General features: G+C 38.2%; 1 non-coding gene across 1 annotated transcript; it reads right to left on the reverse strand.

Annotated features, from left to right (window-relative positions):
* Window positions 1-591: 591 nt before the first annotated feature.
* TRNAP-UGG lies at window positions 592-663 on the reverse strand. Its single transcript has one exon. It is a non-coding gene; the product is annotated as a tRNA-Pro (tRNA).
* Window positions 664-17,703: the final 17,040 nt, after the last annotated feature.

Raw genomic sequence — 17,703 nt, forward strand, 5'->3', positions numbered from 1 at the left:
ATGCTGTGTTTTATTCTTCTGTGTACATGTGTGTTTTAAAAATAAAAATAAATATATAAGTTGTATATCCAAATAAATAATGTGGCATTTAAAAGAGGTAAGACTCACATTTTTGTATAAAAATGAAAAATGTATAACTAACAGTGTAAACAAATATTGCATATGCAAGGGTAAAATCTCATATTTTATTCATAGAAATGAAAACATGTTTGGCTTCGACATGTATTCTTTCTGACTAAAGCATATGATGCCTGCCACTTTGGTTACACATGCAAAAGGGAGCACTTATACTGCTTTCTACAATTTACACAAAAGAGCTGACAGGAAATATATCATCAAGTCATCATTATTTTCAACTCCCTTTGCCCATTTTGAACATGAGGTGATGCGTCAACTGTCACCATCTTTCTCAGTTCAGTGCCAATCTCATACCTTCTTCAATGGTCATACCTGACTGTCACGGGTCATCTTTCATGCAATCTGTCCATCTCTTTCCTGGATATCTTAGATATCAACCTCTTAACTTCACTCAGCTCTTCTTTCACAGAGAAATATCTTTATCCTAAATTGTACGATTCAATTAAAAGCCCAGGGCTTGTCCGGGATTTGAACCCGGGACCTCTCGCATCCAAAGCGAGAATCATACCCCTAGACCAACAAGCCACCCTTCCTGTTTCTTCCAATTTTTCTTCACCAGATTGTGATCTGATTTCCTCCACATGTACCTGAACCACTATAATGTATTCTCTTTTACTTTCTCTGTAATTGGAGCTACTTTGGCTTCTGCTTTGATGTCCTTATGAATACATCTGTCTCACAGTGCGCATCCTTTCACTTATTTCAGCCAGTAACCATTTGAAATGTTCGGACCCACTCGAGAATGTTCAAAAACATGGAGACTGAATGGCTGAAAAAATGAACTTTCATATACCATGTCCCAGTTGCCATTTCCTGGATTATTCCCTTTTCTCCAATGCATGGAAATCTCAGAGTTGGTATATATAAGTTTGGGTGGGTTGGGTGAGCTTAAGACCCACTTTGTGAGGTGCAAGGAGGCTTCCCCTTTCAAAAACGAAGTTTAAAGGAGAAGAGCAATGTACAAATGTTCAATCTTTTTTGGTCTGTTGGCATTTGGCATTACAACTGACAACATTTCAGTAGGGACCTATCTCAGGCCTTCCATCTTCACCAGCTTTAGCTTCCTCAACTACTGTTCCTTCACTGCCCATGTTTCCATACCACAAAACAGCACTGGTTCTCTTGGTGCAGTACTGTTTTTGCACCCCTTACTTTTCAGCTTCTCTGGCTTTCTTTTGTCACATACTACCCCTGCCACTCTCTACCAGTTAGCTGCAGCCCATCTGATTCTGGCTTCAGTCTCCTCATTCAGACTTCCCTTCTCCTCAACCCCCTCTTCCCAATATTTGAAGCTGTTAACCTGTTCATTATTTTCCCGTCCATCTCAGTGTTCAGCTTCTTCCCCTTCTGATAAAACACTGAGGTAGAAGACATTTTACCTTCCCATTTAGATATGCTGACCTCTTTCAAAGAAGAGAACATGCAATTGAAAGACCTCGTGGCAAGTGTAGAAGCTGAACCTATATAAGAAAAATGGGTAGGTTCTATAGACAGAGCACATCATAAAATATTCAATTCTTAGGAGCTCTTGAGCATATGGAGTGATCAAACTGAACAATTTATCAAGAAGCAGTGGTCTGGTCTTTCTGAGAGCTCTATTCATTACAATTAGTGTGTAAAGCATTTTTGACAGCAATAGTCATGGTAACAGCAGGCTTAGACATATTCTAGTCACACTGGAATCATATACATTTAAATACCAGATCTTAAAAAATATACATATGGAAGTGTTCCCCAGAAATAACTACTCAGATCAGAACTGCCAGAAAAGAGTACAACTTGCACAGACAACCCCATGAGTATTGAGTCTACAGTTTGAAATTCAGGCTTCTGTGCTCAACAATCATAAACCTGCTACTGCCTTCAGGAACAAAATCATGCATTTCTTCCTTAGATGCACTAAATTACATACACAGTCTGGAACCATGTCAGATCAGACTGAGTACATAGACAGAATCACTGACCAGAAGTGATTCTTTGCTCCACCCCTTTGTCTGCATAGCGGCCATTAAAGTATTTATCCAGTATCACCAGTGGGGAAAACAGTAAAAGGAAAGCAGGAGCACACTGTGAGTTGTACTGGTCAATGTATTTGCTGTATTATTCATTAATGGGTGGAGCTTTATAGATCGCTATGAGAAACAGAAGCAAGAATGGGCCTTGACATTTTTAGGAGGAATGCTGGTGTGTTTGTTTAACCACAAATTTACACTTGAGGAAATGGGAGTTGAAACAAATTCTAAGTACACAAGGGAAGTGGATTGAGTAAGTTAAATGTTGACATTTTTATAAAATATCATTACATCACCAAAGTGAACCACTCAGGTTTTAAATAAAAATCTTTCTTTTCTTACTGATGGTAACAACCGGTGAGTCTGCCTTCGACTGGAGAATGGAGGAAAAATAGCCAACTTGAAAAAATTGTACTTTAACAACTGTCCTGTTGAGTGCTTAAACTCATACTTCTGTGGTATAAATGATGAAGACAGTAAAATGTTATCTTCAAAACCTCATTTACTAAGGTAAAATTATATTTTCTGCATCACCAACATAAACAAGTATCTAAGAAGAATATTGATAATTGCATTGCATTTAATAACTGAAATATGGGGAAACATTTTTATTATGCTATGTATATAAATGTATACAAAGCAATATATGTTTCATTGCCGACAAGGATGCAAAACTTTTTTCTTGTTTTTTTTTTTTTTTTTTTGGCACCCTCTGAACTTATACACACCAACTCCATGGTCTCCCCGACAAAAGAAAAGAGAAATCTACCTAAAAAGTAAATCATTGCGAGTACATGCTTAGAAATCACACTAGCAATGATTTCTTATGGGAAACAGAGTTAGGGGTTATGCTGTCTGTCCTTTTTTTTTTTCCTGCGGAATACTGGCATTCTGGTAATTTCTCCTCAAGCATTTGTAGGGAAGCCACAGCATACACGTAAGAGTTGTAAGATGACAACTCTGTCCTGACACTTTCAGTTGTCAATCTTGGGCTTATTTTGCACAATAAATATAAAAGTATGAGTTATCATTTTTTATATAATTTATTTTCTTTTGGAGTGGCGAAGTGATGAACCAGCTAACCCCAATGCCTCACTGTTCATAGTTCTCCATTCTATCCCTAGCTGGGTAGCTTTCTGTATAGTTTGTATGTTTTCCATCTGTTTGCATGAATGTTGCTGTTCCCTCTAGTTTTTTTCTCACATCCTAAATACATCTTATTAGGTAAAATCAATGTCATCTAAATTGTCCGTGAAAGTGCAATGTATGTATGCAGGCATCCCAGAGGTCTTCTGATATTGCTAAAGAGACTTTGGAAGAAGAGAAAACCCCATTTTAAAGTAGTCTAGAATGTTATGTGAGTTTAAAGGATAGAGTAAAGCTGGTTATGCCCATAATACAGCAGCACATGTAGAAAACACAAAAGATACAGCAATAAGTCTATAATAAGAATGCCTGACTGAAATAATTGAACCCCTGGCACTAAGTATTAATACTACTACTAATATATTCCACAAAGAACACATTTCCATCTATGTGGCAAGAACCCTTTGAAACGACTGAAAGGCTAAGTTTAATGAACTAGAAAGTTAGACAATCAGGAAAGTGAAACGTAGAGCAAATATTTCACATTAATGAACTAAACCTATGGAATGAAGTAGAAAGTTTTGTTATTAACTTGCAAGCATAAATTTAGATTGGAGAGACCAGAGACTCTCTGCCAGAAGTGAAACTTGTGGTATCCTTGTCAAAAGTGCTAAAGCAGAAAATAAGAAAATGTACAGTAATAAATATGAAATATTTTCAGCAATACCTATAACTAGAAAATAGAAAGACAGACAAACCATTGATAAGAGTGATGAAAAAGATGATTAAAAAGATGGGAAATATGTAACTGACAACTATTTGTTATTTAATTATTTGTTTGTTTGTTTATTGCAATTGATTACTGGGAAATTTTGAGTGGATAATAAAAAGCCCTTTTCAGGAAGATCTGGGAGAAAAGCTTCAAGTGATATAAAATATTACAAATACATAGACAGAAGCTATATACATTGCACAAAGATAGCAAAGATCTCTATTAGAAAACCAAAAACTCCATAGTAAAATATGGGGTGCATTAGATTCTATAATGGAAATTGATCTTGAAAGAACATTGCCATGGAACAAAGTACCCAAGATGCATATTTATTTAAATAATTTAGTCTGCAGTACAAGGTGCTGAGATTTATAAAATAATGACAATAAAACAAGATGGTCACTAGTTAATTCTTGATATCAAAGTATGTTGTAAATAGTTAACTTGTTTGTTTACTTGTATTTCTTTAAGAAGCAAAGTTAAATCAAATCTGAAATTAAGACTAGATAGAATAGCTTATTGTGATATTTGGATTTACGTGCATAAAAAAATGGCAAGTTATTGAATATTAAATGTAAGCACTGATTGTCTGACATGAATCATGTTTATTAGTATTGCAGAAACGTATACTATATAAAATATTTGTATTAGCAATCATTGCCAAATTAGAAGTGCAACTGCACGGGAACACACATTATAGACAAATGAAAATATGGCAGATAATAAAGTATTCATAGGTTCATAGGTAGGTACTAGACTATTGGCCCTAGGGCATAATTAAGCCTAGCCAAAATGTTTCAGCTTGCGCCACCCACATGATTTAGTTACCTGTGCCTCTGTCAAGCAGAGCCACAGAAGTGATTCCCGGGGTGAATTTCCTGTTCCCTATCCACTCATCAAGATTCCTCTTGAAGAGCGCTAATGAGGAGCTCTGTCTCACATATATGGGGACCTTATTCCAGAGCAGGGGGAGTCTCTGGGACACAAATCTGTCCCTCCAACAAGTTCTCTTTATTGTTAAGGTCAGGTTAAGGTCCCTAGAGCATGTAGGTGGAGCATTTCCAGCAATTCGGGGCTTGACATAGCCTTGTATGTCAGGCAGAGATCACCTCTGAGTAACCGGTATGCAACCAAGTACAGTTGGAGTTTTTTTAGCCTAGTGGCATAGGGCATCTGTTTTAGGCCTGTTATCCTCTTGGTGAGGTATTTTTGAGGCCTCTCTAGTTGTTGCAGGTGTCTAGTAAGGTACATTCTGAATGGGGCATTGTATTCAATAATGGGTCTAATGAGTGGTGAGTAGAGGGGGACAATAACTTCCTTTTTCCTAGATGCAAACCCTTTTGTGATAAGGTGAGCCATGTAGAAGGATTTTCTAACCACTTTAGTGATGTGGTTATCGAAGGAGAGTTTACTATCAACCTGGGTCCCTATGTCTATTATCACACTCTCTGTGTTAAGTGAGCTGCCACCTAAGCGGTAATCCATAGGTACTTGTTTTTTCTCGAAGGGGATGACAATGCATTTGTTGGCATTTAGCTTGAGGCCATGATTTTGGCACCATGTATCTGTTTCAGTGAGACCCTTTTGAAGGATATCTATGTCAGTAGGAGTCTCAATGATGGCACTCAGTTTGCAGTCGTCTGCGAACGTTGTTAGCCATAGTCCCTCTGTGTTTGCTTGTACCTCAGAGAAGTAAATACCAAACAGAAAACAGGAGAGGTCCCAAGACTGAGCCCTGGGGTACTCCACTTGTCACATGTTTGGAGTCAGACTTAACGTTTCCTATTTTCACTGTATGGGTTCTGTCCATGAGCCAGTTAGCAACCCAACTTGTAATGTAGAGGTTTATATTTAGGTTAGTGAGTTTATCTATAATTCCCGAGTGGGGAATGGTATCAAAGGCTTTCACAAGGTCAAGGTATGCCATGTGGACCACCTTTCCCTCATCAAGTGCTTTGGTGACCATCTAGAAAAAGTCAACCAGGTTTAGAAGACATGACCTGCCCTTTACAAAACCAAACTGGGAAGGGTCTAGGGTTTGTAGATTCCCAATGTTGTTGTTTATGAGTTCCATGATGATGTGCTCCATGGCCTTGCAGACGAGGCTCATCAGGCTGATGGGGCGATAGTTCCCAGGATTGGTGGTGGCTCCTCCCTTGTGAAGTGGGACAACCATTGCCATGTGCCACTCAGTGAGCACATAGCCTGAGATGAGGCTGTGGTTGAACATGGTATTTAGGTGAGGGATTAGTTCATTTTGTAGTCCATGTAACACGCAGCCTGGGATGCTGTCTGGTCCCATGGATGCTGTGTTTTTTGCTTTAGAAAGTGCTGTTTTCACCTGGGTGTCTGTGATTATGGGGGCAGCGCAATCTTCTGGTATAGATATGGGCCCTTTAGGGGGTGAGGGTGGGGTAAAGTTTGCACTGAACCTATCTGCCAGTATATTGGTGATATCAGCTGGCTCTGTGAATTTTGAACCATTTTGCTGTAGCTCAGAGCAGATCTGAGAGTTGCCATTTAGGTTCTTGACAGCTAAAAAATTATTTGTGGTTGTCTTTGGTGTCCGTTGTGATTTTTCGTTCAAAGCTCGCCTTTGAGGATTTTATAAGGGATCTTAGCTTTTTGCTAAGGTTGGTCAGGGAGCTCCTCCATTCCTTGGTTTTTACTCTTTTTTGTAATAGTTTCTTCCTTCTGTTGTAGAGCTTGTTTATGGCTGGGGTTCACCAGACTGGTTTTCTTTTTTTGGAGAAATGGGTCTTGGTTTTGCTCAGGATAGCAAGGTCCATGCACTCATGTAAGTTCTTGTAGAGTGCTTTTGGGTAGGCTACAGCAGATTCAACCAAATTGTCATTCTGCATGGGAGTAATGAAGTTTGCCACCTCCATCTTAAGTAGCATAAAGTTTGCTTTGGAGGTTTATCACTGTGGTTTCCTTGGGGGAGGGTATGTGGATATCGAGGGTGATTAGTTTGTGGTCCACTCTAACCAATGAGGAATTTACCTCAGGTATGGAGCACTTGTCCCCATGTTGTTGATGACCAGGTCTAGTATATTGTTGCCCCTTGTGGGGGTATGGATAAGCTGGTCCAGGGCATTTGAGTTAATATATTCCAGGAAGCATTGAGCAAAGGAATTAGTGCTTGAGTAGTTTTCCCAGTTGATGTTTGGGTAATTGAAATCACCCAGTATTAGGGTGTTTGGTTAAACCCCCATGTTTTCCAGTACCATGAGGAACAAGGCGTGGGGATCTTGGGGCAGGGATGGTGATCTGTAGCAAGATACAATCTGGATTGCAGTTTTGCCCATTGTCAGTTGCACTTGGATGATCTCTGAGGCATCATACTTTGCAACTAGTCTGAAGGTGTGGTTATCCTTGATGAATATGGATACACCTCCTCCTTTGATGTTTCGGTCCAGGTTTTGTGGCTGCAATGTGTGGCATAAGTTGTAGCCTGGAATCGCTGGGGTACTCTCTTGAGCCTTGAACCAGGTCTCAGTTATTGCACAAATACCGATGTTCTCCATTTTGAGAAGAGCCTCGAGTGAGTGCATTTTGAGGTTTAAACTCCTGGCATTGAGTAGCATTGCCCTCAGTTTTTTGTCACTGGTACTTGGTATTAAAAGCATTTATATTGCACACACATACCACACACACACACACACACACACACACACACACACACACACACACACACACACACACACACACACACACACACACACACACACACAAAGAGGCTTTATCAAAATTCATGCACTCACTTGAAAGATGCACTGAGGATGTGAGGGTGGCTCAATGACCCTTAAGAGGATGCCAAGAAAAATAGCTTACTTTTGTATCTCATGGTGGCAGTGATGAGCAAAACATAAGCAACACATTCCTAGTTTACAGGTTCCATAATAGTGTTCACATCTTAACAACACTTTGTAACACCACCACTGTGTGTGCTACATAATGGTCGCACACAGTGATAGGATGTTTAAACAAGGTGGCCTATGATATGCAGCACATGGCAAAAACATGTGGGTATAACCAAGAAAGATCTGCATTAGTTGTCTGGAATCCATCCAAGTGAATGGTCATGACTCCCAAAGGCAATGAGTTTGTTAGGACTCCCCAGTGGTGCAGCAAGAAAAGCAGGATTTTGTTGTATTTGCTACATAGGGACCACAGTTAATGCCTCATTAGGAAAACTCATGAATGTCTCACCCAGTTTTGCCAGGGCATTATCTAATATCTTTAGCATACACTACAGAGACCTGAGGACACACCATTCTGAACTTTTTAGTGGGTGGGAAGAAGAGGTAAGAGAAAGTGCACCCAAGATATATTGTAATTATTACCAACCCCGACTGCACAGGCATTGGTTTTCACATTTATAATGTGAGTATGCTAAGTATATAACTTAATGATCTTTTTTTTTTCTAGCTCAGGAGTCTATTTTTGGAAAACAGCCTTCTGTTTCAGAAGTGAATGGAGGAGCCTTGCAGGCAAAAGAATGTGTATTATTTCTTTTTATTTGATAATTCTAACTCTGTTCAGTTTAGATGCATCTGCTATATTTTTGCAGTGTGACAAACTGTAGCTCTGTAAATGCTCATGCCTTAAAAAAGTATATATATATATATATATATATATATATATATATATATATATATATATATATATATATATATAAAAATCTCCAAACCCAAGGCCAAAACTCACAACAAATATATGTCCCATAATAAACCGTTTATTAAATTTAACTTTCTACCGTTAATGCTGGTCTGTTGGACACTGCTATTTTATGTGATTTTTGATCTCTACTAAATAGACTGCCTTGGTTTCTCTTTACAACATAACCAGACAATCATTTAAACTCATTTAAAGGCTACCTAAAACTTCTTCCTTACAGGTCTTGCTTTAAAATACAGTTACCATTTATAAATTCCTTGAAACCTAGAAGTTTGTTAGCATTTTCCTTTAGGTGATTCTGAATATCCACTGATGCCATGGCTCATGACACCAGTGAGAAATCCAAGTGGGCCTGCAGAAGCCAGCTTCAATAAAGCTCTGTCCCAGACCAGTATTATCACTGAGAGGGTTTTTGGCCTCTTGAAGAGTTGTTTTACGTATCTGGATGAGTCGGTGGGTAAGACCTAGCTACTGCATGCAGGATGTTTACTGCATGTTGCATTCTGCACAACATGATCATGCAATGGTGTGGTGGTAAAGTGACTCATGCTTTCACTGCACCTTCCAGTTTTAGTCCTACTATAACTAATGGTGACAAAGCTGGCAGCAGTAGTAATATATCAGCCAGGGTTGCCAGATTTCCAGCACCCAGGTAGGGACAACGGCAAGTGAAGACCAAAAAAAAAAAAAAAAAAGGTCTTCGGCAACTGAAGACCAAAAAAAAAAAAAAAAAAATAGGTCTTTAATGCAGAACAGAGTTCCACATTAAAGAACGGAGCTCACTCAGTAGCTCTGCACTTGACTTAGAAACAGTCCTAAATATGTTGCTCATGTCAGTGGCTCAGCAGTGCATATTTAACCACTGATAAGCAGGAAGGCATAGATAATATCCCAAACCAGTTAGGACTGCAGTTTTATCTCCTCTCCTTGCCAAAATAAGGGTGCACGTGGTGGTAATGAAACTCAATGTGAAATCAAACACGCGTAAATGTTTAGGGAAAACGATGCATCTACCCTGTTATAAAAGTAGCGTTTAGAATTTAGTTGATTATTGCACAAAACTTCCCTCTATGAGTGGAAAATGAGCCATGCCCCTCAATGTATGACCCTTTCAGGTTTGCTGGAGTTCTTGGGAAGACATCAAAATCATGGAAGGTATTCGACTCTTCGCTAGTAGTTCAAGCCCCATTTCTATCTGCTCCGAACAGCGACAGAATTTCTCCTTGTACTAAAATAACCCTTCGGACTATTAATGAATACTCCAGCCTGTGGGACAGTCAGCACCATGGGCAATTTACAGGCAAACAGTACCGGGGGCGTGTGTATGCTTCAACTAGGATTACCTTGAGACTCTTGTTTATAACCACACTGCTCTACCATTAAGCTACTGAAACGTAATTATTGTGTCTGATCCCAAATGCAAGGGAATTGTGAGACTGAACTTAGAAGCAGCTCTCATTCCCAGCCAACACAAGCAGAATAACAATGAATATTTTCTATCTGCACATTTGCTTTTAAAATTATTCTACAGGTTCCGCGGTATTTAGAACTTAAAAACAACAAACCAAACTATAAGCCTTGCGTATTTGCATTGGAACTGCACTAAACACGGAGCTTCTCGTGTTTAATGCATTGCAGTTCCGCATTCAACACAAGTAGCTCCGTGTTAGCGATTTTTGATTGGCCTGTATACTGGCATATGGGCCAATCAAAAATCGCTAAACACGGAGCTTCTCGTGTTTAATGCGGAACACAAGAAGCTCCATGTTTAGCAATTTTTGCAGGGAGGGACTCGGGATCAGGCTGCTGATCTCGGGACAGTCCCGCCCAAATAGGGACGTCTGGCAACCCTGCATGCAGCAGGCTCATGCACAGCATATGGCCACATAGGTAAAGATGTGCTATCTAGTCCAGAACCATGGACCATGTCATTCAGGTTAGTGTTTCCTTTCCTTGAGTATAAGTGATGCATGCAGTGATACTTGTGGGCTGTGCTGTGTGGTGCATGGTCTACAGTCATCTGACATTCCTTCTCATCTTTAATAATATATGTATTTTTTATTTCAAAACTGTTACTCATATTCCTGTTGGTAAAAGTCATGCCTAAGTACTTACTGACTTATTTTTATGAAGTCTTCTTAGCAGAATGAAAGTGCCCAATACATTGTGTGATTTTTATCATTGTGGACCCTTGTGGTGTTATTATTTCCTTTGTTCTTCTTTTTGCACAACAAAATTTAACTTTGACTTGTTGTGGTTCAAGTGCAGCATTTCTGTGACTTACAGTTTGACCCTCATACACACACACCCACACACACACACACACACACACACACACACACACATACACGTATGGCAATTTTGACAACAAAACCTGGGCTTTGAACATAGCTAGAGCTATTTGCAGGTATGACTTATGTCAAGATATAAGGTTAAGACAAGTCAGTAGGAACAGGGTTAAACACCGGGGAGAAATTGGATATGTTTTTGGTATACTTTGATGTATCAGAGCACTTATAAAAGGTTAGTACAGGAACATAGCCAATTATTTTTTAGATAAGCTTTAAGTGATGGCTTCAAGTGGTTAATGGATGAGATTGAGAGACTGGAGTTAGAAAGGGAGTTCCACATATGAGATATTTAGTTGGAAAATAAAGATTCTCCTACAGTGTTGTTGGCCTTGGAGACAGTGAGTAAGTTCTTGTTAGAGCAAAGTGGTCTGCTGGAAATGTAAGGAAGGATGAGATTTTGTAGTGCAGGGGATCTAGTTGGTTGTGTTACAATTTTCTGAGTTAGAGAGAGTTGGTTGTAAAGAATAATGTTGGGAAGCTCAAGCCAGTCTAGTATCCTTAAAGCTGTACAATGATGTGTTCTATATGGTCAGATGCAAACTTAGCAGTTTTATTATAACATGCTTCTAGCTTAGATGTCAGTTTTCCTTAGATTACTTAACACCGGAGAGGCATATAGTATAGTGGAAAGCAGATGGGTTTGTGCTAATGTTATTTTGGCCATTGTGGCCAGGAACCGTTTGTGCCTATATAGACTTTCGACTTTCTTATGGACTTTTTTCATAGTTAGGGAGACATGCAAGTCAAATTTTAGGGTATTGTCTATTTCCACTCCAAGAAGCTTTGCATGGGTTGTTGGGGAGATCACAGTATTGTCTTTGGCTATTATGTTAAATGTTGGGCATGAGATAGATGTCTTAATTTGGAAGAATAATAATTTAGTTTGGTTTGGGTTCAGGATTAGATGGGCATTGACTAACCATGTTTCAATAGAAGTGACAGATTTCTGTGTTTGAGAATGAAGAGTTGATAGAGAAGTGGCAGCACAGATAAGTGTTGAGTCATTGGCATACTGCATTACAGAACCATGTGGAGTAACTGTATTTAGATTATTAGTAAAGAGGGAGAAAAGGATAGGGCCCAAGATAAATCCTTGGGGAACACCTATGGGTAAAAGAAGGCATGGAGATAGATCACCCTGCCATAGAACAGATTGTTGATGGCCAGGTAAATAGTTATGAAACCATGCTGTGGCAGATGGTGAGAAGGATAGTTCAGTTAGTACATCTATTAGTTTGGAATGGGAGACCATATCAAAAGCTTTTGATAGGTCTAGAAAGACCATTTCAACAATAAAAAATGATTTAAAAAATGCAGTCCATGTTTACAATAGTGTAAAAATTAACAATCTGTACTTTACACAAAATTAAATAATTTTATATTACACCATGAGCTTGTCTTAAAGACACAAAATAAATATAAAATAAATATCTTATGTTTAACATAATTGTTGTCTTAATAGTTGGGTACATTGAATTTTTATTGGATTTTTGTACTAGTATAAGGATTTTGTGACTTTAAGGGAGAGATTGCTTTTAGTAATTATTTAATTAACCAATAGGATGATTCTGGGTGACTATTTAATGAAGTTTATGGTGGGGTTTCTTCATTTTGATAGAGTCCCTTAGTGGGACAAATGTGGTCAATAAATTGTGTGATTTAACCATTGTGGAGCCTTGTGGCATTATTATTTGCTTTGCTGTTGTTGTTTGTATTCAAATTTGCCATGCACATCTCCTAAGGATAGGTTAGGTTATAGTGCACTGGTTTTAAAGAGGGGCTATATAGAGAGCTGAATGGTGAGTTGGTCTGATGTTGTAAGCTACAGACACTGATCTGGCAATGCTGCTGAACCAGGAGTGGGACCTCAAATGAAAGGTTCTGTTAGCTGTAGATGAATGCTGACATGGCCTGAATGAAATCTGTTGTGCTTGTTTCCCCCTAAATAATTAAGGTACTTTCTTGAGAAGCACTTGTATTTTCATGTAATCTGCTTCCAATGTGCCCAGAGAGTATCCCATCCTCTTCCACTTCCAAGACTGACTCCTACTTGAGTCTGTTAAGTCGTAACTAGTGTCCAACTGAAGGTGACCATGGATGCCTGGTGTGCCACCATACTATACAGTGGTATGGTCATGGCATTATTCTTAGCATCATTCTTACTCTATGTCATTTCCATGTAGTGCTGGAAATCCTCACGTATGCCTTAGAAGACTCTGAGTATTTCCAGCTGACTCTCTGTGGCAGTGCTTTGAACCCTAACAATGTCATGTTCCATTTCCTGCTGTGCAGACAATGCTTTACATATTTCCTGGGGCATCTGTAACAAATTCTTGTGCCTGGCACTCCTTTGTAAGGGTGTCACTGTGGATACTTTCACCTCTGAATTTATGCCATTATCCTAAAAGTCGCCATCTGGGTTTGAAGATACAGGTGCAAAGGTGAAGGGTTTTGTACCTGTACAACCTGGAGTATAATGTCAACATGGGCTTGTCCTTGTGATGCCACTTTCTGCAGAGATACTAACATGCTGTAAGGTGTGAGAAGCTGCCATTAAACTTGGGGACTGGGTGCCACTTTCCTCATGTTGCCTCATAAATATAACTATGCTATCATCATCATCTTCAAAAGCCATTCTGCTGCTGATATTCTCCAAATTTATTGGTACAGTGGAATTCTTAGTTTCCACTGCTAACCCTATAAAAATAAATTGAAAACATTACCAGTTAAGAAGTAGCTTACACTAGTGAATGCTGAGTAAAGAGGTGTGTGGGGCACTTACCAGGAACACTACCTTTATTGTTATTCTGTGATATATGGAAAGTTCACCTGTTAATACTAATTGTTGTATGTTTAATGTAAGTATTCCATGGTAACATTCAATTCACTATATAAATATACGTTACTGTTTTTTTAACAACCTTCATGAACAGATGGTTGTTGCTGATTTAGACACTGGTAATGCCAGTGTCCACATCACCTCTGATTATTCCAGTGCCACCATTTTCTGTGTAGTCATCACCACAAACATAGAGGAGGTATTCCTCACCTGGTTTAAAGGGATAACTGTTGGAACCCCCCCCCCCCGTACAGGTACAGACAATTGCATTCTGCCTTGCTTTAGCTCTAGCACATTCTACCTTATTATTGTCCTCTTCTTGTACTGTGTCAGTGTGTGATTCCATTCACTGACTGCATTAATGTCCAATACCAATGGATTCTAGGCATTTGCATCTCAGCTTGTTTGAGCCCCCTTTATCAAACAAACATTTGCCATATGTCCTAACGGCTGCCATGAGGATGTGGTTTTCCTCATGGCTGAAGCTGTTCTTTCTCTATCTTGATTACGTTTTTTTGCATGACTGCTGCACATACAAATATGCCACAGTTATCCACAAAAAACTTTGATGTAATCATTAGTCAAACAACAATTAAAGCATGCCCACCATCCTCAGAAAAAAAGTTAGGTGATAGAAAACCATGTAATTATATATACATGCAGAGTATCAATCCAGCCAGGTAAATTTGGAAAAAGAGTAATATTTGCACTCTCACGAATATATTCTCGGTACCAAGAAAAGCAATTTATTAACATATCCATCCTTCCACTAATCTCTACCACTTTCTGATAAGCATAATATTGCAATTTTTCATTCAGCAGTGACACTCAGAAATCACGCAGTGATGACATATATATGTTGAGCCAACAAAGCATCCTTACAATTTAACTACTTAACAATTGCATGATTGCATTTCTACCATGTATGCACACTAACTAAATGACAACAAAGTAATGATTTTTTCAATAATCACTAATCATTTCCACTGCTGCTACAATAATTTTCCATTTACAAATGACAGATTTACTGTATTCACTAAAGCCATTGTACTATGCCCTTCATATGAGAAAAGAACAAATCCAAGAACAAAATGAAGCAGAGTCCAAACTGGCCGTAATCTTTTATTATAAAACGTAAGAGCTTTCGGGTTGAAAACCCTTCATAAGACAAACTTCACATAGCAGTAAAACATCTTTAAATATTAAAACTATTTAAAAAACAACCAATCACTTTTTGTATTTAACTCAACTTTTCTTTAAGGCTAGCTTTAAAGGAACAGAGTTATTTAACCCAGGTGGGCTGTCAGCAGCCAGTTGTATAAGCCATCTTAATTCTGCATACTCAGTATCATTAACAATGCCACCCCCTTTTTTCATCTGAACAATATGCAAAACCATAAAAGTAAAAGAATGATCTGGAAAACTGGAAGCATGTTCTGTCTAACAGATGACAAATGATGCAATATTCTAGTTTTTAACTTACAATTAGTTTTTCCAACATAAAAACTTGGACATGATTTACAACATGCCCAGTAAACGACATTCTCTGTATGGCAATCTGCATAAAACTCCAAAACATATTTTTTGTTTGTAGTAGGATGTACAAAGTAATTTAAACCATTCACATTAGAACATGCTTTGCAATGCCTGCTGGGAAAAGTTCCTGCTCTCATTTGAGCAGAAGAAATGCTGTTTTCCTTTTTCTCGTTTCTTAGCCCAGGTTCTAAGCATAACATATCCTTAAAGTTTTTATTTCGCTTGAAAGTAAATCTAGGTTTATCATCTAAAATTTCCTTCAAGCGATGATCACATCTTAAAATTTTCCAGTTTTGCTAAATTATGTTGCAAATCCCATGTACATTATTACAATAACATAGCGTTACCTTGAGATTTTTATCATATTTTGTATATAACTTTGACCCGTCTTCCTGGTGCTCTCTAATATCAGAGAACCATGGTCTAGCTCTGACATCCCTGTTGATATTATTAAGTTCTTACTTTTTTCTAAATTCTCCTTTGAGTATTCTTTTACCTTAAGATGTTCATTCAACACATCAATTTCTTTATGGAACACATTATTATCTGTGCATAGCCGGGAAACTCTGTCTCCTTGACCCTGCATAATATTATGAAAAGTATGCCTAGGATGCATACTATGTGCATTTAAATAATGATTTCTCCAGCACAGTTTTCTGTGTGGGGTAGTGTCTAGCTTGCCAGTCACATTTTTGTTTAGTGTTACATCCAAGAAAGCAATAATCTCATTGCTGTGACTTACTGAAAACCTAAACAAAATCAGTGGTATTCTCCAAGTAATCAAAAAAATTCAACAATTCATCACTACTCTGTGCCTACAACAAAAAAATATCATAAACAAATCTGGCATAAAAAATTATTGATGTCTGCCAGGGATGTTCAGATCTGAACATGTTTTTGTCTTCCCAAAAAGCTAACACTGAATTAGCATACGAGTTGGCACAAGGTGTGCCCATGGCAACACCCTGTACCTGTCTTTAATGTGCTCCATTACAAATAAAAATATTAAATGCTTCCAGGATTAAAATATTGGTGTTCTCATCATAAATTTTAACTGTGTTCAGTACATCTTTCACTACCATTAAACCAAATTTGTTTGTGGTGACTGTGAACAAACTATTAACATCCAAAGTCACCATCAATACGTTTGTCAAGTCTAAAGGCTGGCAGGCATCATAACAATTTAGATAAAAATTGTGCAGTGTCTTTTAAAATCCTAGGAAAATGTAAGCAACATTTTCAACTTTGCTTCTACCCACATAGATAAATGTTCAGTAACCCATCACCTTCCAGAGACAATAGGTCTCATCAGTGGGCGTAGGGTATTCTTATGCATTTTTGGCAATGCTTTGAAAATAGGAATTACTGGATGTTCAATACATAAAAATGCATACAGATCATCTTCTAGCACCCATTTGATCTTAAAGCTCTTAGCTTGTTGCCAACATTACATATGTATTGCTTAACCATCAAGGGAGAAATATATGAATAAGTACTGGTATCACTAGTTAGGGCAATCAAAGATTGTAAATAAGCTGGTGTGTCCATGACTACAGCCCTATCCTTGTCAGTAGGTTTGATAAGCAATCTATCATTATTCATTAGGTCTGTCAGTGCTCACCTTTCCAAATAAGTTAAGTTATTAAATCTACATGGTGCATTATCAAGGAAAAATCTTATATCATCCTCACAAGTTTTAAAAAAGTATGAACTGTAGGATGCATAGCTGGCACCAAGTGCTCGGATGTTTCATATCATTGGTATAGTTACTATTTCCTCCAAACATATCATTCAGAATAATATTCCGCCCAAACATGTGTAAATCAAGTATAACTTCACTTATTCCTGTCGCCCTACTGGGTACAAATGGTAAACCTTTACCTGAAACATTAATTTGTTCTTTAGTCAACTGAACACTAGATATATTAAATACATTACAGTCATTAAAATCAGTCAGTTCATGACTCTCCACCATTTCACATCCCTCTGTATCGAACGGCCTCACCTGTTTTCTGTTTTCTTCCTTACTGGTACTGGGAAAGTTGGAAAAGTCATGGAGCTGTTCCTTGCTGCAAAAAAAGAAGAGTAAGATGAAATAGAGGTAATCGAGGTCTTCGGTCTCACTCCCATACTGGTATTAGACTCTTTAGTCACCTGTATGATGTCATCAGCCTGAGCCATGGTTGAAGCACTGCTATTGTCACCCATGGAAACCATGGAAGCTTCTGTTGTCATGGTTATATCCACAGAAGTATTATTCACATTTTGTTGAATGTTTGCATTCTGAAA

The sequence above is a fragment of the Protopterus annectens genome, chromosome 3.part0 (assembly GCF_019279795.1).
Source record: "Protopterus annectens isolate FY-2018-M chromosome 3.part0, PAN1.0, whole genome shotgun sequence".
NCBI lineage: Eukaryota > Metazoa > Chordata > Ceratodontiformes > Protopteridae > Protopterus > Protopterus annectens.